The sequence below is a fragment of the Cetorhinus maximus genome, chromosome 23, assembly GCF_964194155.1.
Source record: "Cetorhinus maximus chromosome 23, sCetMax3.hap1.1, whole genome shotgun sequence".
NCBI lineage: Eukaryota > Metazoa > Chordata > Chondrichthyes > Lamniformes > Cetorhinidae > Cetorhinus > Cetorhinus maximus.
This window is the reverse complement of record NC_135901.1, coordinates 45,216,968-45,240,053: the sequence shown is the minus strand read 5'-3', so window position 1 is coordinate 45,240,053 and position 23,086 is coordinate 45,216,968. Positions and strand designations below refer to the sequence as shown.

The window sequence follows — 23,086 nt, the reverse complement described above, 5'->3', positions numbered from 1 at the left end:
GTCATCTGTTTGATCAGCAGTGAGGGACAGGAGCATGTGACTGTCAGTGAGGCAGGTAATGGGACTGAGCAGGCAGTAGTGGAGGAGTCTCAGACTTTGCAATTGTCAAACAGGTTTGAGGTGCTCACAACCTGTATGGATGAAAGTGAAATGTGCAAGGTGGATGAACTGGCTGGCCATGACCCTGTGGTACAGGAAGCCATTCACGCAGGGGGAGCAAAAAGGAATGTAGTGGTAGTAAGGGATAGTATAGTGAGGGCATTGACACTGTTTTCTGCAGCAAAAAGTGAGAGTCCAGACAGCTGTGTTGCCTGCCCACTGCCAGGGTTCTGGACATCTGCTCAGGGCTGGAGAGCGACTTGCAATGGGAGGGGGAGAATCCAGTTGTCGTGGTCCATGTATGTACCAATGACATAGGTAGAACTAGGAAAGAGGTTCTGTAAAGTCAGTAAAAGGAGCTAGGTACCAAATTATGTAGCAGAAACTCAAAGGTAATAATCTCTGGATTATTACCTGAGCCACGTGCAAATTGGCATCAGGCAAATAAGATTAGCGAGACCAATGTGTGGCTCAAAGATTGGTGTGGGAGAACTGGGTTCCGGTTTGTGGGGCACTGGTATCAGTGCTGGGGGCTGTACCGTTGGGACGGTTTACACCTGAACCGTGCTGGGATGAGTGTCCTCGCAAATCGCATAACCAGGGAAGTAGAGAGGGCATTAAACTAAACAAGGGCGGTGAGGGATCAAGCTTGGGTAGAGGTAGCAATTCAAGGTGCAGAGTCAAGACAGGAGAGCAAAATAGTAATATGAGAAATGATGGTCAGAGAATGACAGGAAAGGACTGAGAGAAAAAACCTAAGAATAAATCAACAGTCAAGACTAGATGTTACAACGGTAACAAAAAGACAAGACTGAAGGCTCTCTATCTGAATGCACGTAGCATTCAAAACAAAGTAAATGAATTGATGACCCACATATGATCTGATAGTAATTATGGAGACGTGGCTGCAGGACAACTAAGATTGGGTCCTTAATATTGAGGGGTACATGACATTCAAGGAGAATAGGAAGCTCGGTAAAGGTGGAGGGGTTGCATTGTTAATCAAAGAGGGCATTGGTGCAATAGTTAGAGATGACCTTGGATCAGGAGATCAGGATGAGGATTAGTAGGGGAAAAATAGTCATTAGTGGGAGTGGTTGACAGGCCCCTAACAGCAGCCATTGTGTAGGGCAAAGTACTCAAGAGAAAATATTATGCGCTTGTGATAAAGGGATGGCAATAATCATGGGTGATTTGAATCTACACATTAACTGGAAAAATCAGATTGGCAGTAGCAGCCTGGATGAGGAGTTCTTAGAATGCTTTTGAGATAGTTTCTTAGAGCAGCATGTTCAGGAGCCAATCAGAGAGCAGGTTATATTTGACTTGGTATTGTGTAATGTAACAGGATTAATTAATGACCTCAGAGTACGGGCACTGCTAGGTAGCAGCGAGCACAATATGGTTGAATTTTACATCCAGTTTGAAAGGGAGAAGAGTGGGTCAAAGACTAGTATCTTAAACTTAAATAAGGGCAACTATGTGGGGATGAAAGCTGAGCTAGCTGAAGTGAACTGGCAAACTAGCCTAGAGGATAGATCAATCGAGAAGCAGTGGCAGATATTTAAGGGAATATTTCAAAGTATTCAGAATGAGTACATCCCGACCATAAAGAAAAATTATAAGGGGAGGACCCACTATCTGCGGTTAACTAAAGAAGTTAAGGAAAGCATCAAGCTTAAGGAAAAAGCATACAACTCCGCAAAGATGAGCAGCAGGACAGATGATTGGACAGAATATAAAGAACAGTTGAAAATGGCAAAAGGTTAATCAGGAGAAAGAAATTAGAGCGTGAGAGGAAGTTTGCTAGAAATGTAAAAATGGATAGCAAGTGTTTCTACAGGTGCTTAAAAAGGAAAAGAGTGAGCAAAGTGAATGTTGGTCCTCTAGAGGGTGACAGTGGGGAGTTAATAGTAAATAAGGAAATGGTGGAAGAAATGAAAAATATTTTGCTTCTGTGTTCAATATAAAGGATACAAAAAACATTCCAGTAATAGCTGCAAATCAGAAGGTGACAGGAGAAAGGAACTTGGTGAAATTGAAATCACTGGGGAAATGGTACTGAGCAAATTGAAGGAGCTGCTGATGTCAAGTCTCTGGGACCCAGTGAACTAAATCCTCGGGTCTTAAAAGAGGCGGCTAATGCGGCAGTTGGTGCGCTGGTGTTAATTTTCCAAAATTCGCTCAATTCTGGAAAGGTTCTGTCAGATTGGAAAGCAGCAAATATAACCCCTCTATTCAAGAAGGGAGGGAGGCAGAAAACAGGAAACTATAGGCCAGTTAGCTTGACGTCTGTTGGGGGGAAGTTATCAGAATCAATCATTAAGGAGGTTATAGCTGGGCACTTAGAAAAGCTCAAGGCAATCGGGAAGAGTCAGCATGGTTTTATGAAAGGAAAATCATGTTTAACCAATTGATTTGAGTTTTTTTGAAAGAGTAACATGCACTGTGGAAAAAGTGGAGCCCGTAGACGTACTGGACTTGGATTTCCAGAAGGCATTTGAGAAGGTGCCACATCAAAGATTATTATGGAAAATAAAAGCGCACGGTGTAGGGGGTAACTTATTAGCATGGATAGGAGATTGGCTGGCTGGCAGAAAGCAGAGAGTATGTGTAAATGGGTCTTTTTTCTGATTGGCAGGATGTGACGAATGGAGTCCCACAGGGGTCTGTGCTGGGGCCTCAACTTTTTATGATTTACATCAATGACTTAGATGAGGGGAGTGAAGACATGGTCGCTAAATTGGCACTTGGCACAAAGATAGGTAGGAAAGTATGTTGTGAAGAGGACATGAGGAGGTTGCAGATGGATGTAGATAGGTTGAATGAGTGGACAAAGATCTGGCAAATGGGGTGAAATGTGGGAAAATGTGAAGTTGGTCACTTTGACAGGAAGAACAAAAAAGCAGAGTATTGCTTAAATGGAGAATGGCTGCATAATTCTGAGGTGCAGAGGGACCTAGGTGTTCGAGTAAATGAGTCACAAAAAGTTTGTATGCATGTACAGCAAGTAATTAAGAAGGCTAATGGAATGCTATCCTTTGTTACGAGAGGGGTTGAACATAAAAGTAAGGATGTTATGCTTCAGTTATACAGGACCACACCTCGAATACTGTGTGCAGTTTTGGTCTCCTTATTTAGGGAAGGATATAGATGCATTGGATGCAGCTCAAAGGATGTTCACTAGATTGATATCTGGGATGAGTGGGCTGTCTTATGAGGAAAGGTTGGACAGACTGGGCTTGTTTCCACTGGAGTTTAGAAGAGGGAGGAGTGATTTGATTGAAGTATACAAGATCCTGAATGGCCTTGACAAGGTGGACGTTGAAAGGATGTTTCCTCTTGTGGGTGAGTCCAGAAGTAGGGGGCACTATTTCAAAATTAGGGGGTCGCCCTTTTAGGACAGAGATAAGGAGAATTTTTTCTCTCAGAGGAATGTACGACTTTGGAACTCTCTGCCTCAGAAGGCGGTGGAGACGCGATCATTGAATATTTTTAAGACACAGGTAGATAGATTCTTGATAGGCAAGGGAATCAAAGATTATCAAGGTTAGATGGGAATGTGGAAGTTCAAACATAAGAAGATCAGCCATGATCTTATTGAATGGCACAGCAAACTTGAGAGGCCAAATGGTCTGCTCCCGTTCCTATTCCATATGTTCTCATGGTGTCTCTCCAGTGTGAATTCGCTGGTGTATTCGCAAGTGGGATGACTGAGTGAAACCTTTACCACAAACGGAGCAGGTGAATGGTCTTTCCCCAGTGTGAAACCGCTGGTGCCTCAGCAGGCCGGATGGCGAGTGAATCTCTTCCCACACACGGAGCAGGTGAATGGTCTCTCTCCAGTGTGAAACCGCTGGTGTATTTGCAGGTGGGATGACTGAGTGAGTCCCTTCCAACACTCAGAGCAGACGAACGGTCTCTCACCAGCGTGAATTCGCTGGTGTGTTCACAGGTTGGTTGAGGAAGTGAATCCCTTCCCACACTCAGAGCAGGTGAATGGCTTCTTCCCACTGTGAACTCGCTGGTGTCTCAGCAGCTCAGATGACTGAGTGAATCCCTTCCCACATTCAGAGCAAGTGAATGGTCTCTCCTTAGTGTGAATTCGCTGGTGTTTAGCATGTTGGCTGACAGAGTGAATCCCTTCCCACACTCGGAGCAGGTGAACGGCCTCTCCCCAGTGTGACTGCGTCGATGGATTTCTAGCTGGGTTGGGTAATTGAATCCTTTCCGACAGTCCTCACATTTCCACAGTTTCTCCATGGTTCAAGTGTCCCTGTGTGTCTCCAGGTTTGATGGTCATTTGAATCCTTGTCCACACATAGAACACGTGTACAGTTTCTCCCCGCTGTGAATGGTGTGATGTTATTTCAGGCTGTGTAACTGGTTAAAGCTCTTTCCACTGTCAGTTCACTGGAACACTCTCATTCGGGTGTGTGTGTGTCTCGGTGCTTTTCCAGACTCACTGATGTTTGAAATCTTTTCCCACAGACAGAACAGACAAATATTTCTCCTTCCACGTTCAAAGATGATTATATTCACTTCTTGATGAATTGAGTGACTCTGTCAGATCTTGATGTGATGTTTGGTTTGAGTTCCCCCTCTGTAAATCCTCCTCTTCCGATACCCTGCAAAAGGAGTTTACAAAAGTGATCACTATAAGAACAGGATAGAAATTCAGAGCAGACAATTCTCATTTCTATGGAACATTATTTCCAGCCTTCTTCTCCCAAAGCAGCAAATCCCCATCCCACACACTCTCCCTCCTCCCTGTGCTGAAGCCAAACAGAGTTTTGGATAATTCTTCCTGTATCTTCTTAACAAATTTGTCCAACTGAAGATAACAATATGTTTCATCATTCAATTCAGTCATTACTCATGACTAAAACATTAATCTGAAACCCCCTGACTGACCAGACAGAATAGCAGATGTTAACCTTGTGTCCAAAACTTACTGTGTGGAGATTTAATGAGTGATCATGAAGGCGGTTTCTCCAAACGTCCCATGGTTTCCTTCCTTCCTTCTCTCCCTCTCTAACTAAGTTAAACCTGGGATCAGTCTCATGGTCTATTCTGGTTCCTGCTTCTCTTCCTGATGACTAATTAACTCCAATTAAACACTGAGAAGACTGAAGACACTGTTTTCAGTCCCTGCTCCAATCTCCAATCTCTAGATACCAACTCCATCCTTCTCCCTGGGAACAGTCTGAGATTAAACCAGTCTGTTCATAACCTCGGTGTTACATTTGATCTCAATCTGTGCCGTCATTAAGATCGCCTCTTCAACATCACCCGCCCTCACCCCGTCTCAGTACATCTGCTGCTGAAACCCTAATCACAGCCGTTGTTAGCTCCAGACTTGAATGACTATCCCAACACACTCCTGGCTGGTCTCCCACATTCTACTCTCTGTTAACGTGAAGCCATTCAAAGGCCTGCTGTCCATGTCTTCACTCGTAGCAAATCCTGTTCCTCTGACACCCATTTGCTTCCTGACCTGCCTTGGATCCCGGTCAAGCAACAGCTTGATTTTAAAATTCTCATCGTTGTTTTCAAATCCCTCCATGGCCTCACCCTTCCTTATCTCTGTAATCTCCTCCAGCCCCACAACCCTCTGAGATATCTGCACTGCTCGAATTCTGATAGCTTGTACATTCTCCATTTTAATCGCTCCAGCATTAATGACCTTGCCTTAAGTTCCCTCGTTCCCAAATTCTGAAATTCTCTCCCTACACCTCTCCCTCTGTCTACCACATTTTCCCCCTTTAATACACTTGAGTATTGTTAAAAAAAGAGACATTCTGTTGAAACCTTTTCTCTTGTACTCAACAGGACAGGCGCAAGAACATCAAATTTCAAAGATTATCAGTCGGGCTCATAATGAGGCTCACTTATGCTTGCTAGAAGCTGCATATATTCATACACTGGGAACTGTCCACTGCAGACAGAAGGAGCATGTCCAGGGATGGGGCCATTTGTTGAATTAAACAAAAGCATGGAGGATGATACCTTTTTGATGTATTCTCCATGGTAATGCATTGACCAATCAGAGCTGACTGGCCAACCAGTCAACACCCTTTCCTTGTGCAGCATAAATTGTTATTCGCTGAGAAATTTGTTTTTTTTGCATCTGTCCGGATGAGTGCAACATGAAATATCAGCAATATGTCTCCCTTTTTCAACAATACTTAAATTCTGTACTGCTGAGTGACTGTGGGTTTATAATTCTATTGCTGCTGATCCTGGTGAACACACATTTTATGAACGTTTCCTAAGGGTTGTTGCTCATTGTCCCCGTGAGGATGACGGCTGCGCATGCGCCCTGTAGCACATTGGCCAATCAAGATGGAGGCTGCGCATGCGCCAAACTCCACATTGCCCCTATAAAGATGGCTGCCGTTAACTCGGGCATTTCTCCCGCAGCGCCGAGCAAAGCGGCTTCTTATTGAGGGATTGGGGCCGGTACCGTGAGTTTATGGAACTTCCAAATTCATGCGCCGTCCCTATCTCTGTTCACGCGTTTATTTTCGGTTCTGGATCTGCACTCGTTCTTTGTTTAACCCGCATTTTAAATCCGCTGGTTGGAGCTCCCTTACCGCCTGTCTCCACGGACTGCGCATGTTCCGACTCCAAATGATTGGCGGCAGCTCCGGACCAATAGGAAGAAGGGGCGGGGTTGGATGACCGATCGTGAGCAACTGATCCTCCAGGCAATCGGAGTGAGAGGGGCGGATCCTGCTGGGAGTGGAGCATGCGCAGTGTGGGCGGGGGACCGGGACGAAGGCGGTGGATTTTTTCCCCCAATAATTTATATAGATTTTTCTTTTCCCACTTATTTCCATTATTTTTAAATGTATTTCCATCCATTGTTTTATCTCTACCTTTTAGCCTTTTTCAATTCCTTCCCCCCACCCCCACTAGGGCTATCTGTACCTTGCTCGTCCAGCTTTCTACCCTTAATTAGCACATTCCTTAGATAATATCACCACCTTCAACACCTCTTTGACCTTTTGTCTGTGACATCTTTAGGTTATCTCCACCTATCACTGGCCCTCTATCCAGCTCTACTTGTCCCACCCCCACCTTAAACCAGCTTATATTTCACCTCTCTTCTACTTTTACTTAGTTCTGTTGAAGAGTCATATGGACTCGAGACGTTAACTGTGTTCCTCTCAGCAGATGCTGTCAGACCTGCAGAGTTTTTCCAGGTATTTTTGTTTTTGTTGTGGTGGAATTTAAAGTCCAGCGGGTGAGAAAGGGCCGAGTGCAGGAGAGGAATGGAGCCGGAGGGTGGACTGGGAGGGTTCACATAGCCCCGGTGTAGGACTTCAAACCCGGATTAGAAACTCCCGGAGCCCAGTTTATACCGAGTGTTTGGAAACTCCTTTTACAGGGGGTTAGAAGGGGAGGATTTACACACAGCAAACTCAAACTAAGGGAAATATTTGTCTCTTTGGATTGACCTGCTGAAACACATTGAATTCTCACTGGCGAGAGGCTGTTCAGTTGCTCACAGTGTGGTAAGAGCTTCAGGACATCATCCCACCTGCTGGGACACCATTCACACTGACAAGAGACCTTTTAATTTAAGTGTGAGAAGTGCTTTAAAAGGTGTGAGGAACCATGCGTGGAAATTTGCTAGTGCTGTCGGTGGGCTCTTAAACTAATTTGGTATGGGGGTGGGATACTGAGTGGAGGTATAGTAGGGGGTGATGTACAGACAAGTATATAAGAAAAAACAAGTCAGTCTGGAAGGCAGAGTGTACAAAGTCAAGTTAAGGCACAAGGCAACATGGCAAGGCTGGATGACATTTATTTTAATGTAAGGAGTGTTGTGAGTAAGGCAGATGAGTTGCAGATGCTGATTAACACATGGGGATATGATATCATTGCTATCACGGTGACATGGCTGAGGGAGGGGCAGGACTGGCAGCTCAATATTCCGTGGTATAGAATCTTCAGGTGAGACAGGAAGGGGGCAGAGATTGTAAAAGAGATGGTGGTGTCACAATATTGATCAAGGAGTCAATTACTGCAGTAAGGAGGGATGGTATCTTAGAAGGTTCCTTAAATCAGGCCGTATAGGTAGAACTTAAAAACAGAAAGGGGGCAATCACATTGTAGGGAGCATACTATAGACCCCCAAACAGTCAGAGAGAGATAGAAGGGCAGATATGTAGGCAAATCTCAGAAGTGTTAAAATAATAGGGTAATAATAATCGGGGATTTCAACTTCCCCAATATTAACTGGGATAGACAAAGTTTGAAAGACTTTGAGGTGGCAGAATTCTTCAAATGTATCCAGGTGAGATTTTGAAGCCAGCACATAGAAAGTCCTACAAGAGAGGTGCTGGACCTATTAGAGAACAAAGCTGGGCAAGTTGTAGAAGCATCAGTGGGGGAGCAGTTCAGTGATAATGACCATAACTCAGTAAGATTTAAGTAGTTATGGAAAAGGACGAAGATGGATAGAAAATAAGGGTTTTGAATTGGGGAAGGCCAATTTCAATATGATAAGACAGGACCTGGCCAATGTGGACTGGGAGCAGCTACTTGTAGGAAAATCAACATCAGAGCAGTGGGAGTCATTCAAAAAGGAAATAGTGAGAGTACAGGGCCAACATTTTCCCACAAAGGACCAACAAGTCCAGAGAAACTGGGATGTTGAGGAATTGACAGGATTAGATAAGGGGGGAAAAAAAGGGAAGCTTATGGTACATACCGAGGGCTTAAAACAGCAGGATCCCTTGATGGGTACAGAACGTGTAGGGGGTTAAAGAAGAAATTAGGAAAGTGAAGAGGGGGCATGAAAAACACAGCTGGGTGAAATAAGTTAAAATCCAAAGGCATTTTATAAGTATATTCAGGGCAAGAGGATAACCAGGGAGAGATTAGGGGCCATCAGGGACCAAAATGGCAATCTGTGTGAGGAGCTGGAAGATGTAGATGAGGTTTTAAATGAGTACTTTGCATCTGTATTAACGAAACAGAAGGACGATGTAGGTATAGAAATCAGGGAGGGGGACTGTGATATACTTGAACAAATGAGTATTGAGAGGGAGGAGGTATTAGCGGTTTTATTGGGCCTTAAAAGTGTATTAATCCCCAGGCCCAGATGAGATGTATCCCAGGTGCTGTGGGGGGCAAGGGAGGAGCTTTCAGGGGCCCTGACATTAATTTTCAAATCCTCTCTGGCCACAGGAGAAGTACCAGAGGACTGGAGGACAGCTAATGTGGTATCATTATTAAAGAAGAATGGTGGGGATAAACCAGGGAGCTAATAGGCCAGTGAGTCCAACATCACTGGTAGGGAAACTTTTGGAAACGTTCTGAGGGACAGAATTAATCCCCATGAGGAGAGGCAAGAATTAATCAAGGATAATCAGCATGGCTTTGTCGGTGAGAGATCATGTCTAACAAATTTGATTGAATTTTTCGAGGAGGTGACGAGGTGTGTAGATGAGGGTAGTTCAATTGATGTAGTCTACATGGAATTCTCTAAGGCTTTTGACAAGGTCTGGCATGGGAGACAGGTCCAGAAGGTAAGAGCCCATGTGATCCAGGGCAATTTGGCAAATTGGATCCAGAATTAGCTCAGTGTCAGGAGGCAGAGGGTGATGGTCAAAGGTTGTTTTTGTGACTGGAAGCCTGTGTCCAGTGGCGTACTGCAGGGTTCGGTGCTGGGTCCCTTGTTGTTCTTCGTGGACATTAATGATGTAGACATGAATGTAGGAGGTATGATCAGTAAGTTCACAGGTAACACAAAAAAATCACTAGTGTGGTAAATAGCGAGGAGGAAACCCTTAGACATATAGACAGGCTGGTCAGATGGGCAGAACAGTGGAAAATGGAATTTAATCCCAAAAAGTGTGAGGTGATGCATTTTTGGAGGACTAACTGGGCAAGGGAGTACATGATGAATGGTAGGACCCGAGGAAGTACAGACCCTTGGTGTGCATGTCCATAGATCCTTGAACATAAGAACATAAGAACTAGGAGCAGGAGTGGGCAATTCAGCCCCTCGAGCCTGCCCCGCCATTCATTATGATCATGGCTGATCTCATTTTGGCCTCAACTCCAATTTCCCTCCCTCTCCCCATAACCTTTCAACCCATTACTAATTAAGTCCGTGTGGTGAAGGTGCTCGCACAATGCTGGTAGGTAAGGAGCTACAGGTTATTCACCCAGCGATGAGGAAGGGACATTGATATATGTCCAAATCAACAACAACAATTTGTGTTTATATCGCACATTTATTGTTATATAGTTTACCAAGACATTTCACAGAAATGTTAGAAACCAAGGAGATACTCGGGCAGGTGGCCAATAATTTGGTCAAAGAGGTCGGTCTGAAGGAATATCTTAAAGGAAGCAAATGAGGTAGAGAGGCGGAGAGGTTTAGGGAGGGAATTCTAGAGTCTTGGAAACTGACAGGATGGCAACCAGTGATGGAATTATAAAAATCAGTTATTCTCGAATTCAAGAAGAGCAGATATTTCGGGGGGATTGTGAGGCTGGAGGAGGTTACAGAGATAAGAATGATCACAACCATGGAGAAAACAAGGATGAGAATGTGAAAATTTAGGTGCTGCTTAAATGAGTGCCTTCAAATCATTTGTATAGTTTGTGAATGGCTGTGGGCCAAGCACTGATCTTTGTAGTATCCCACAAATAACTGCCTGTCATCCTGAGAATGAGACATTTATTCCGACTCTGTTTTCTGTCTTTTCACCAATTCTCAAACTATAACAGGATATTACCCCAATCCCATGTACTTGAATTCTGTTTATTGACATCTTGTGCTTTGTTTAGTAACCTTCTCTCTGTCTCTCCCACTCCTCTCTCTTTCTCTCTCTGTCACATTGAATTCTCCAACCCAGCGAGTTGTGGATGCTCCATCATTGAATATATTTCCGGCTGAGATGGACAGATTTTTGGCCTCTCAGGGAGTCGAGGGATATGGGGAGTGGGTGGGAAAGTGGAGTTGAAGCCCAAGATCAGCCACGATCGTATTGAATTGTGGAGCAAGCTCGATGGGGTGTTAGGACTTCTCTTGTTCCTATTTCGTATGTTCTTATAGAGGCCAGAGTCTTGTGTAGGCCCAGATCGGGTGGCAGGTTCCCTCCCCTGAAGGACATTAGTGAACCAGTTGGGTTTTTATGACGATCCAGCAGTTTTCATGGTCACTTTTTCCCAGTGCCGGCCCCACAAATTCCCAGATTCATTCAGCTCAATTTCACAACCTGCCTTTGTGTTTTTGTGGGTTCTCTCTCACTCCCCTTTTCCTGTTTTAAATCAATTCCACAGGGGATTAGAGGGGGAGGATTTGCATTCGGGAAACTGAAACCAAACATCACATCAGGATCTGATGGAATCGCTTAATTTATCTTAAACTGAGTATCTTCAGATTTTGAACATGGAAGGAAAAAGCACCGTTCACAGTGGGGAGAAACCGTACACGTGTTCTGTGTGTGGACGAGGCTTCATCCAATCATCTGACCTGACGGAGCATAAATGCAGTCACAATGGAGAGAAACCATGGAAATGTGGGGACTGTGGGAAGAGATTCAAATCCCCATTGGAACAGGGATCTCATTAGTGCACTCACACTGGGGAGAGACCATTCACTTGCTCTGAGCGTGGGAAGGGATTCACTCAATTAGCCAACCTCATGGGACACCAGCAAGTTAACACAAATGAGAGACCTTTTAAATGCCCACAGTGTGAGACGTGTTTCAAAAGTTCTGTGGAACTAAAGTCCCATCAATGTGTTCACAATGATGAGAGACCATTCAGGTGCTCTCAGTGTGGGACTGGGTTCAGGCAATCATCTCATCTCATTGCACACCAGCCAGTCCACACTGGAGAGAGACCGTTCGCCTGCTCCGAATGCGGGAAGGGATTCAGTCAGTCATCCCACTGGCTAAGACACCAGAGAGTTCACACTGGAGAGAGGCCATTTACCTGCTCCGAATGTGGGAAGGGATACAGTCAGTCATTCAACCTGCTGCTGCACCAGACAGTTCACACTGGAGAGAGGCCATTTACCTGCTCCGAATGTGGGAAGGGATTCAGTCAGTCATCTGACCGGCTAAGACACCAGAGAGTTCACACTGGAGAGAGGCCATTTACCTGCTCCGAATGTGGGAAGGGATTCAGTCAGTCATCTGACCGGCTAAGACACCAGAGAGTTCACACTGGAGAGAGGCCATTTACCTGCTCCGAATGTGGGAAGGGATTCAGTCAGTCATCCGGCCTGCTGAGACACCAGAGAGTTCACACTGGAGAGAGGCCATTTACCTGCTCCGAATGTGGGAAGGGATTCAGTCAGTCATCCAACCTGCTGCTGCACCAGACAGTTCACACTGGAGAGAGGCCATTTACCTGCTCCGAATGTGGGAAGGGATTCAGTCAGTCATCCAACCTGCTGCTGCACCAGACAGTTCACACTGGAGAGAGGCCATTTACCTGCTCCGAATGTGGGAAGGGATTCAGTAAGTCATCCCATCGGCTAAGACACCAGCAAGTTCACAAGTAACTGTCGTGATGGGATGTTGCTCTTAATAACATTCAGGACTGAAGTATGTTCATTATAGTGTGTTTCTGTAGACATTAATAAACTCCAGCCCGCTTAGATAAAAGTCAAATAAATCAGCATTGTGTTAAACACAATGCGTTGAACCTTTTTTACTATTTTTAACAAGTTAGTTGCTTTTTGATGTTAATAAACTCCAGCCCAGATATAGATTCTGTATAAAATTGGAATAAATCAGCTTTGCGATGAACAGTTGAGTCGTTTTGATATTTCTAGCACCAGTTAGTTCCTTTTGAAGGGCTCTCCCTCTCCCCTGTCTCCTCCATCCTCACCGCCAGCAACAAGTGTGAGGAGCTCATGGTGCTTCTTTGTCACTAAGATTGAGACAATCTGATCAGCTGCCTCTGCTGCTTCCCTCCCTTCCACTAGCCCACTGGGACAAACTATCTCTAAAGATCCCCCTTGCCCGAGCCTGAACTCGTGATTAAATGACAAAGGGGATGATGGTGCAAGGCAGCATTGGGTGATAATGAGACAAGGAAATAAACTAATGGGACAAGTGGAGAAACAACACAGGCCCAGAGGAGAGATAAATGGTAAAAGAAGAACCATTACCAGCACCTACTGTCAGAAAAAATGGGAGCAGTGGTTATGATCTGAAATTATCAAAATGAATGTTGAGTCCAGAAGGATGTAAAGTGTTCAATGAAAGATGGGCTGCTGTTCCTCGAGCTTCCATTGAGCTTCATTGGAACAGTGCAGGAGGCCGAGGTCAGAGTGGGAGTGGGTGGAGATTAAACTGGTAAATGACCAGGACCTCAGGGTCACACTTGGAGACTGAAAGGTGATGTTCCACAAAGCAGTTACCCAATTGGGATTTAATTTCCTCAATGTAGAGAAAACCGTGCTGTGGTCAGTGAATAGACAATACTGAATAGCAAGAAGTACCAGTAAATCACTGTGCCCCTTGGAAAGAGTTTTGGGCCCTGGAATGAGGGAAGGGAGGAGGTGGATGGGTGCTGCTGCATCTGCTGTGCTTGAATGGAAATGATTCACACTGATGTTCATAAGAACACAAGAAATAGGAGCAGGGTTGGACTAAAAGGCCCCTTGAGCCTGCTCCACCATTAAATGTTCTTCCAGCTCAACTCCACTTTCCCATCCTATCACCATATCCCTTAGTGCCCAAATATTTATGGATTTCCATCTTGAACATATCAAGATGGAGAACAACAGACTCAGTGCAACTATTAATCTGGGAAATGCACAAACAAGGTGCATGTGAATTACAAATTCACCTCTTCACTGCTTGGTAATCATGTTAAATGAGCTTTACACTGGCCCCATGCTGAAATCTAGTCATTCTCTGACAGGTATTCTTAATGGTTTAATTAGCAAATTTAAAATGAAAAATACCCTCTGCTTCACTTTAAGGCTGAGAGACAACTTTGTAATTGATTCATAATGTCACAGACTGGCTCATTAGATCTGCTCATTTCATCTAATCTTATTTTCAGCTAATGGGAGAATGGCTGAAACAGGGGATGGTGAATAACAGCTCGAAACCACAGTCCCCTCTCCCACTGCCATAATGATCCTTACAACATACAGGAATTTGGGACAATGTGACTTAGATGCTCAGATTAGCTCTGTCTCCATATTATAGGAAGGAGCGAAGCACTGGGGATGGTGCAAAAAAGATTTACTGGAATGATGCCAGAATTTGAAAATATGTCAAATTCACAAAGATTTAACAGATTGACAAGTTTTTCTCTGGAAAGGAAAGTGAGGGATGACTTGACTGAGGCCTTTAAGATAATGAAAGGGGTTGACAGGGTAGACAAGTGGAAGAGTTTTCCACTTGTAGATGGTTGAGAATAAATATACATTAGTCATCAATAAATCCAATGCACAATTCATATGCAACTTCTTCAATCAGAGATAAAAGCAGAAAATCATGGAAATACTTAGCACATCCAGGAGAATCTGTGAATTGAGAAATAGAGTTAACTTTTCAAGTCTGTTCACTGATGCAGTGCAGTTCTGATGGAAAGTCACAGCCCTGAAATTTAAATACATCTTTCACTCTCCACAGATCTGCTGAAAATTCCAATATTTTGTTTTTTTATTTCAGATTTATAGCACCACCTTTCTCTAACTGTGGTTGAGAATGTAGAGCACATTCTTAGAGGGGTTTGAGATCCCAGTGTGAGCTGAAACTCATGTTGCAAAATCACACCATGAAATCACACCAGCTGAATGTGGAAATGGATTCACCTCGTTAAACCATTTTCTGACACAGCAGCACAGTCATACCTGTGGGAGACCATTCAGATACTTCATTTGTGCAACCCTTTGCTCACTGCCTACCTGCTAACACTCCAGTTTTAGAAGGTCAAAGGATTAGATCCACAATTGCTACATTCCAACTGACAAGACAGAGTTTCAGTAGTCAGAATATGGGAAGAAAAATCACTTGTCTGTGGCGCTGCTGAGACTCCAGTGAGTTCAGATCTAACTGTCAGGGTTTGTTCTGTTGTTAATTGCACCCAGGACAGAACTATGGTGGAGGGGCCGTGCACTATGGTTGCCATATCAATATTCATAATTTTATATATTGGCCCTATGGCGCCAATCATCATCGGATCATAAAACATAATTATCTTATCAGAAAAGGCCTTTCAATGGCGGTATGTTTACCCAGGATTCAGTGGGGGCAGAATGTGCTCTATCCTCACGACAGGCGGCCCTGGCGCAGGCGAAGTAGCTGGAAGTGTCTGGTACATGCGCATTGCGATCTCTGACTGGAGCATGCGCAGTACCATCGGTACCTGGAGCTGGTGGAAGACGCTGAGAAATGGCGAACACAGGCGAGTAAAAGGAGCCGGTGAGTGGGGGAGGGATGGAGGCGGCGGAGTGGACGGGGAGGCTTCATGAAGACCCTGTAAAGGTCTGAAATCTTGAATAAGAAGCTACCAGTCCTGCGGTTACACCGAATGGAGAGGGGACAACTCTGACCCGCATCTCCTCTCGGAGACAGGCCCGAGTTAACATCCGCCATCTTCACAGGGGCAATGTGCAGCAGGGCGCATGCGCGGCCATCCTGGTCCAGGTAGCAGGAGGAGAGAATGTTGTGATTTTTCTATCCTGGACTGACAGGGATGGATTTTGGAAACTCCTTTTACAGGGGGTTAGAAGTGGAGGATTCACACACAACAAACTCAAACCAAGAGAAATGTTTGTCTCTTCTCATTTTCTATCTTGGACTTGACGGTTAGTGTTTTTGTAAATTTCTGATATTGGATCTTAGAAGTGGAGGGTTGACAGATGGGAAACTCAAATCAAACATCAATTCAGATCTGGCAGAGTCACTCAATTCGTGAGGACCTGAATATCATCGGCCTTTAAATCTGGAAGGTAAACAGTTGGCCTGTCTGTCTGTGGGCAAAGGTTACTTGTAGGGTAAAGAATAATTAACTGGGGAAAGCCAACTTCAATAGGGTGGGAATGGATCTGACACAGTAAAGTGGAATCAAAAGTTGGCAGGAGAAACTGTAATTGAGGAATGGGCTGCCTTAAAGAGGAAATAGATCAGACATAGTAATGACATATTCTTACAAATGAGGAAGGTGTGGCTAACATATCCACAGCTCACTAAATAAGAGAAGAGATTAAGATGAAGATGAATAAGTCTGCTAACAGAGATATCAGGTGGCTAATACAACCGAGAGACAGGATAAAGAAAGAATATTCAGAGAGAAATTGGAAAAAGAAAGTAAGAGAAGCAAAGAGACAGTATGAGAAGAGACTGGCAGCTAACATGGAAGGAAATCAAAACGCTTTCTCTGGCTGATACCTAGTAACAGGCCGGTAAAAGGAGACAGGGGCTGGTTAGGGATTTAAGCAAAGGTGATTTACCCATTGGGACAGGGGGTATGGATGAGGTATAAATGAATATTTGGCATCTGTCTTTACCAAAGAAGATGATCCTGCACAGGTAATGGTTAAAGAGGAGGTATTTCAAACACTTGTGGTGTTTAATATTGATAAGGAGAAGGTATTATATAGGCTGTCTGATAAAGTTGACAAGGCACCAGGATTGGATGAGATATATCCAAGGATACTGAGGGAATTCAGAGTGGAAATTGTGGACGCACTGACCATATTATTCCAAACTTCTTCGGACCCATGAGTGGTGACAGAGGACAGGAGAATTGCAAATCATACACCTTTGTTCAAAAAGGGTGTAATGATCAGCCCAACAACTACCAGACCAGTCAGTTTAGCCTTGGGAGTGATAATTCTGGACAAAATTAATAGTCACTTAAGCAAATGTGGGCTAATTCAGGAAAGCCAGCACAAGTTTGTTAAGGGAAAATCATGTTAAACTAACTTGCTTAAGGTTTTTCAAGAGTTAACAGTGTAGTTGATAAGGGTAATGCTGTTAATGTGGTGTACATAGTCTTCCAAATGGCATTAGGTAAAGTGCTACATAACAGACTTGTGAGCAAAGTTATAGCTCATAGAACAAAATGGGCAGCAGCAACATGGGTACAAAATTAACTGAATGACAGGAAACAGAGAGTAATGATTTTTCAGAATGGAGGAAGGTTGAAAGTGGATTTCCCCAGGAGTCAGTGTTAGGACTCCTGCTCCTATGACCTAGACCTTAGTGTTCAGGCACAATTTTGAAATTTATGGGCACAGACTGTGTAGAAGGTCCTTTCCCTGGTGGACCTTAGTGAACCAGTTGAGTTTTTGTGACAATCCAGCATCTTTCGTGGTCACTTTTTCCTCGTGCCTGCCCCACAAATTCCCAGATTCATTCAGCTCAATTTCACAACCTGCCTTTGTGTTTTTGTGGGTTCTCTCTCACTCCCTCTTTCTGTTTTAAATCAATTCCACAGGATATTAAAAGGGGAGGATTTGCAGTCGGGAAACTGAAACCAAACATCACATCAGGATCTGATGGAGTTGCACAGTTTATCGTAACCTGAATATCATCGGATTTTGAACATGGAAGGAAAAAGCACCGTTCACAGTGGGGAGAAACTGTACACGTGTTGTGTGTGTGGACAAGGCTTCAGCCAATCCTCTAATCTGGCAGGACATAAATGCAGTCCCAATAGGGAGAAACCGTGGAAATGTGGGGACTGTGGGAAGGGATTCAGTTGCATGGAAAGACATCGGTGCAGTCAAACAGCAGAGAGACCGTTCATGTGCTCCGAGTGTGGGATGGGATTCACTTGTTCATCCTACCTACTGAAACACCAGTGAGTTCACACTGACGAGAGACCTTTTAAATGCTTGGACTGTGGGAAGTGCTACAAAAGTTCCTGGGAACTGACGTCCCATCAACGCGTTCACACTGACGAGAGACTGTTCAGCTGCTGTCACTGTGGGACTGGGTTCAGGCGATCATCTCATCTGACTATGCACCAACGAATTCACACTGGGGAGAAGCCATTTATCTGTTCCAAGTGTGGGAAGGGATTCACACAGTCATCCAACCTGCTGAAACACCAGCATGGTTACACTGGAGAGAGGCATTTCACCTGTTCAGAATGTGGGAAGGGATTCACTGATTCATCCCATCTGTTGACGCACCAGCGAGTTCACAGTGAGGAGAGACCTTTTCAATGTCCAGACTGTGGGAAGTGCTATAAAAGTTCCAGGGACCTGATGTCCCATCAGCGTGTTCACACTGACGAGAGACCGTTCAGATGCTCTCACTGTGGGACTGGGTTCAGGCGATCAGCTAATCTTATTTCACACCAGCGAGTTCATACTGGGGAGAGACCTTTCACCTGCTCCGTGTGTGGGATGGGATTTACTCCGTCATCCAACCTCCTGAAACACCAGCGAGTTCACACTGGGGAGAGACCTTTCACCTGCTCCGTGTCTGGGATGAGATTTACTCAGTCATCCAACCTCCTGAAACACCAGCGAGTTTACACTGGGGAGAGACCGTTCACCTGCTTTGAGTGAGGGAAAGGATTCACTCAGTCATCCAACCTGCTGAGACACCAGCAGGTTCACGAGTAACTACAGTGATTGAGTTTTGCAACTGAACCATGTTTCACTGGGGTCTGTTTATGCTGATGTTAGTAAACTCCAGCCCAGTTATAGGTGTTAATGTTCTGGATAAAAATAAAATCATTAAGCTTTCAATTAAATAGATGATGTTGAATCTTTTCACTATCCCTAAGACATTAGTTCCTTTCGAAGGGCTTTCCCTCTCCCCTGTCTCCGCCATATTCACCTCCAGCAACAAGTGTGAGGAGCTCATGGAGCTTCTTTGTCACTAAGATTGAGACAATCCGATCAGCTGCCTCAGCTGCTTTCTTCCCTTCCACGAGCCCATTGGGACAAACTGTCTCTAAAGATCCCTCATGTCCGATTTCTGAACCCACATCTTTCTCCAGTTTCTCTCCCATCTCCCCTTCCTTCCCTCTCAGAGCTCACTTTGCCCATGAGACCCACCTCCTGCTCCATCGACCCTATTCCCGCTAAACTGCTGATCACCCATTTTCCCCATGTTCACTGATATTAACGGTTCTCTCTCTCCTGGTACTGCCCATCTCTCCTTCAAATCTGCCATCATCACCTGTCCTCAATAAAACCAACACTTGACCCCACTATCCTATTAAACTCCCGCTCCAGCTCCAACCTCCTTTCGCTCTCCAAAGTCCTGATCACCGCCCAAATCCATGTCCACATTTCCCAGAACTCCATGTTTAAATCCCTCCAATAAGATCTCTGTCCCTGTCACGGTATCGAAACAGCTCTTCCCAAAGTCACCAATGACACCCGATGTGAATGTGACAAAGGAAAACTCCCTCATTGTCCTTCTCGGCCTGTCCACAGCCTCTAACAACGTGGACCAAACCGTCCTCCTCCAATGCCTCTGCACTGGTGGCCAGCTGGGTGGGACATGATGAAACAATGTACAAACAATTCAAGGGCTGACTGACTTCATGAAATAACCGGGCAGACAGGGAATGTCACCGTTACAACAAGGATAGTCCGTGGTTTCAGTGAATGAACCGACAGAAGGGTGTTGTGGAGAATCTAAAACACTCGACATGAGTCAGCTATGTGATGGAAAAGCAACATTAACGACAAATATGGGGATACAGGAGAGTCCCAAAGACATCTCATTGATAGAAGTTTCTCCCATACATTTGGAGTATTTTGTAGACATTACAGCATTGATCATGATTACAGAATGAACCGTGTGCCCTTGTTTATAATTTCGATCCTGTACGTTCATGCCTATGTAGAAATGGTCTGCACCCATACCTGGTTCCTCTGTTATTCTCCTCCCACCCCACACCACAAGTGCACTCCCTCTGACCTTCTCGATTTTCTACCTCCTTCTCACTGTCTCCCTTTCCATCAAAAATCAGCAAATTGTTAAAAAAATCAATGTAAAAGTAATGTCTAACCTTGTAATCCCGACATTAGCAAGAAGTCCCCTTATGTCCCCGTTGGACATCTGTCCATTTTACCATACCCTAATCCTTCTGTTAGTCCTAAATTAATTATGTCAGCCAGACAAAGCAGAATTACTAACTTGAAGCATCTATGTGTTAATGACGCATTCCCCCCTTTCAAGGGTTAGGACAGGTTAGGAAGAAGGTTCATATTGTCATCATTCAGAACAACCCAGATTACAAAGGAACAACTGATCTCAAAGACAATCTCTTGTAGTATGTGTGGAGGGGGTGTGCTGAATCAGGTTTAAATGGGTTAAATGATACATGTTTTCTATATTAGACAATCACATTAAAATCTGGCACTCAGATGGGGATATGGATTTGTGTTAGGTGGGAAGATCGGGATCAGTGTATTACTCCAGGAAGCCTGAAGATCAGAGGGACAGTATTTCAGAACTGATTCCTGTGATAGCAGCAATCCCATTGCTGTCTGTGAAAAAGACCGATGGAAATATTTAAAGTGGAAACTATAGGCGTGTTGGAGGATGTTGTACACAAGGAATTTGTGAACTATCTGAGGATAATAGTGAGGGGAAAGGAATGGATCTGGAAAGCAGCAGACACTTCATGTTGCTCCAGGAGAAGTGGGGCCTGGTTGTGTAGATGTCAGGTTTTACACAGCACACAGTCAGCCTGTGGTTTCACCCTGGATGAAGGATCTCCGAATCGTACCATTCACATCACTGGATGGGATTCTCAGGAGCCATGTTGTCTGCTTGGAGAGGAAGGTTTCTGTTATAGCTAATGAGAAGCAGCACAGACAACCACACACAGAGACCCACACACACATTCTCCCTCTGTCTCACACACTCAGACAACATCTCCACACCCACACACATTTACACACACTTCCATACTCAGGGACACACCCGCACTCATACAAACAGACACATGAGGACACATCCTGTCCTATCAGGTGGACAACACCGACCAAAGTGACTAATACTGGGGATAAAGTATTCGTGCCTATGGAGAACACTGTTTTTGGCACATTCAAGTCAACATCACCCTCCATAGCCTGTGAGCGGTTTTGACCATCCAATCTCACCCCTTTCTCTGAACATTAAATCTACATTGAACAAAACCTGGGACAGAGGCTACAACACAATTAGAACAATGAGCTGTCTATTGCCAGCTTTGGTGACAGTGGGAGGTTGTAAAATTTCAGAACAACATCCGTGGATAATTACAGCCTCTAATTTCCTCTTGCAATGACTGAAAATGTCAACTCCTCTCATGTTGATGGTCTGTTTGATGAGAGAATTCTGAGACAGGTTGCATGGTGAAAGAATATAATGTTGTTTTGACTCTGTATCCAATATTCCCCTGAGTTTGTTCATTGCTGTCCCAATGTCCTGAGACTTGTTCCTTTGTTCAAAAGGAACTAATTTGTGTTAGTGATATTAAAAAAACACTCAATACACCATGTGTTTATCACAAATCTGATTCATCTGATTGTTATCCAGAGTATAAATCACTATAACTGGGCTGGAGTTTATTAACATCAGCAGAAACAGACCCCAATGAACATGGTTCAGACCTGGATGAGATTCACAGCAAAATCCAATCCCTTGTTAATTGTGTACTCGCTGGTGTCTCAGCAGGTTAGTGACTGAGTGAATCCCTTCCCACACGGAGCAGCTGAACGGCCTCTCTCCAGTGTGAATTCGCTGGTGTACAGTGAGTTGAGATGACCACCTGAACCCAGTCCCACAGTGAGAGCACCTGAACGGTCTCTCGTCGGTGTAAATACGTTCATGGTGCATCAGTTCATTGGAACTTTTAAAGCACTTTTCAGAGTCTGGGCATTTAAGAGGTCTTTCATCAGTGTGAATTCGTTGATGTGTCTGTAGATGGGATGACTGAGTAAATCTCTTCCCACACTCAGAGCAGCTGAACAACTTCTCTCCAGTGTGAACCTGCTGGTGTCTCACCAGGTTGTTCGAATGGGTGAATCTTTTCCCACACTTGGAGCAGCTGAATGGCCTCCCCTCAGTGTGAGTTTGTTCAGGCTGGATAACTGAGTGAATCCCTTCCCACACTCTATACAGGTGAATGGCCTCTCCCCAGTGTGAATGTTCTGGTGTATGGTGAGTTCTGATAAATATATGCTTTCTTTACCACCTGATCCACCTGTCCTGCCACCTTCAGGGACCTGTGGACATGGACTCCGAGGTCTCTCACTTCCTCTACCCCTCCCAATATTCTCCTGTTTATTGTGTATTCTCCAGCTTTGTTTGCCCTCCCCAAATGCATTAGCATGAATTTTCTTTCTCTTTTACAGCTGATTTAAAGTTGTTGATTTTGCTCCAAAGATTAAATTGGGATTGATATTCAAAGTTTACTATTTAACTGCAGCAACAACTTCAGCTGGGAGTCAGTGAATTAAGAGGAAAGATCCCAGACAGCGGTTCTTCAAGGTACACTGCAGGCCCGACAGCTCAATCAGATCCACGCTCAGCTCAGGAGAGCTCAACAACTCCACATCCTGTCCACAGGGGAGTTCACCTGGTGCAGTGGGACCAACATTCGTGCTTTAACTAACACCACCAAAAAAAACTAGATTAATCAGTTAGTCTGATTGCTGTTTGTGGAATCTTGCTGTGCACAAACTGGCTGTCATGAAACAGGAACAACTTATATAAAACATCCCAAGGTGCTTCAGAGGAGTTTCATAAAGAAAAAACTGACAAGTCACATTGGGAGATATTAGGGTCAATGGACAAAGCCGTGATTGAAGAGCTAAATTTTAACCAACATCTTTAATCAGGAGAGAGAGCTGGAGGGGTGGAGAAGTTGAGGGAGAGAATTCCAAAGCTTCACACCTAGGCACGGCCATCAGTGGTGGAGTAATTAAAATCCGGGATGCCAAAGTGGCCAGGAGGATGAGTGCTGAAATCGAGGAGGGTTGTAGGACTGGAGATTAGAGAGGGATGAGGCCATGGAGGGATTT

General features: G+C 44.5%; 1 pseudogene; it reads right to left on the bottom strand.

Moving 5' to 3' along the window:
* Positions 1-23,086, bottom strand: part of LOC144698018 (uncharacterized) — a 75,563-nt pseudogene that overhangs the window by 13,399 nt on the left and 39,078 nt on the right.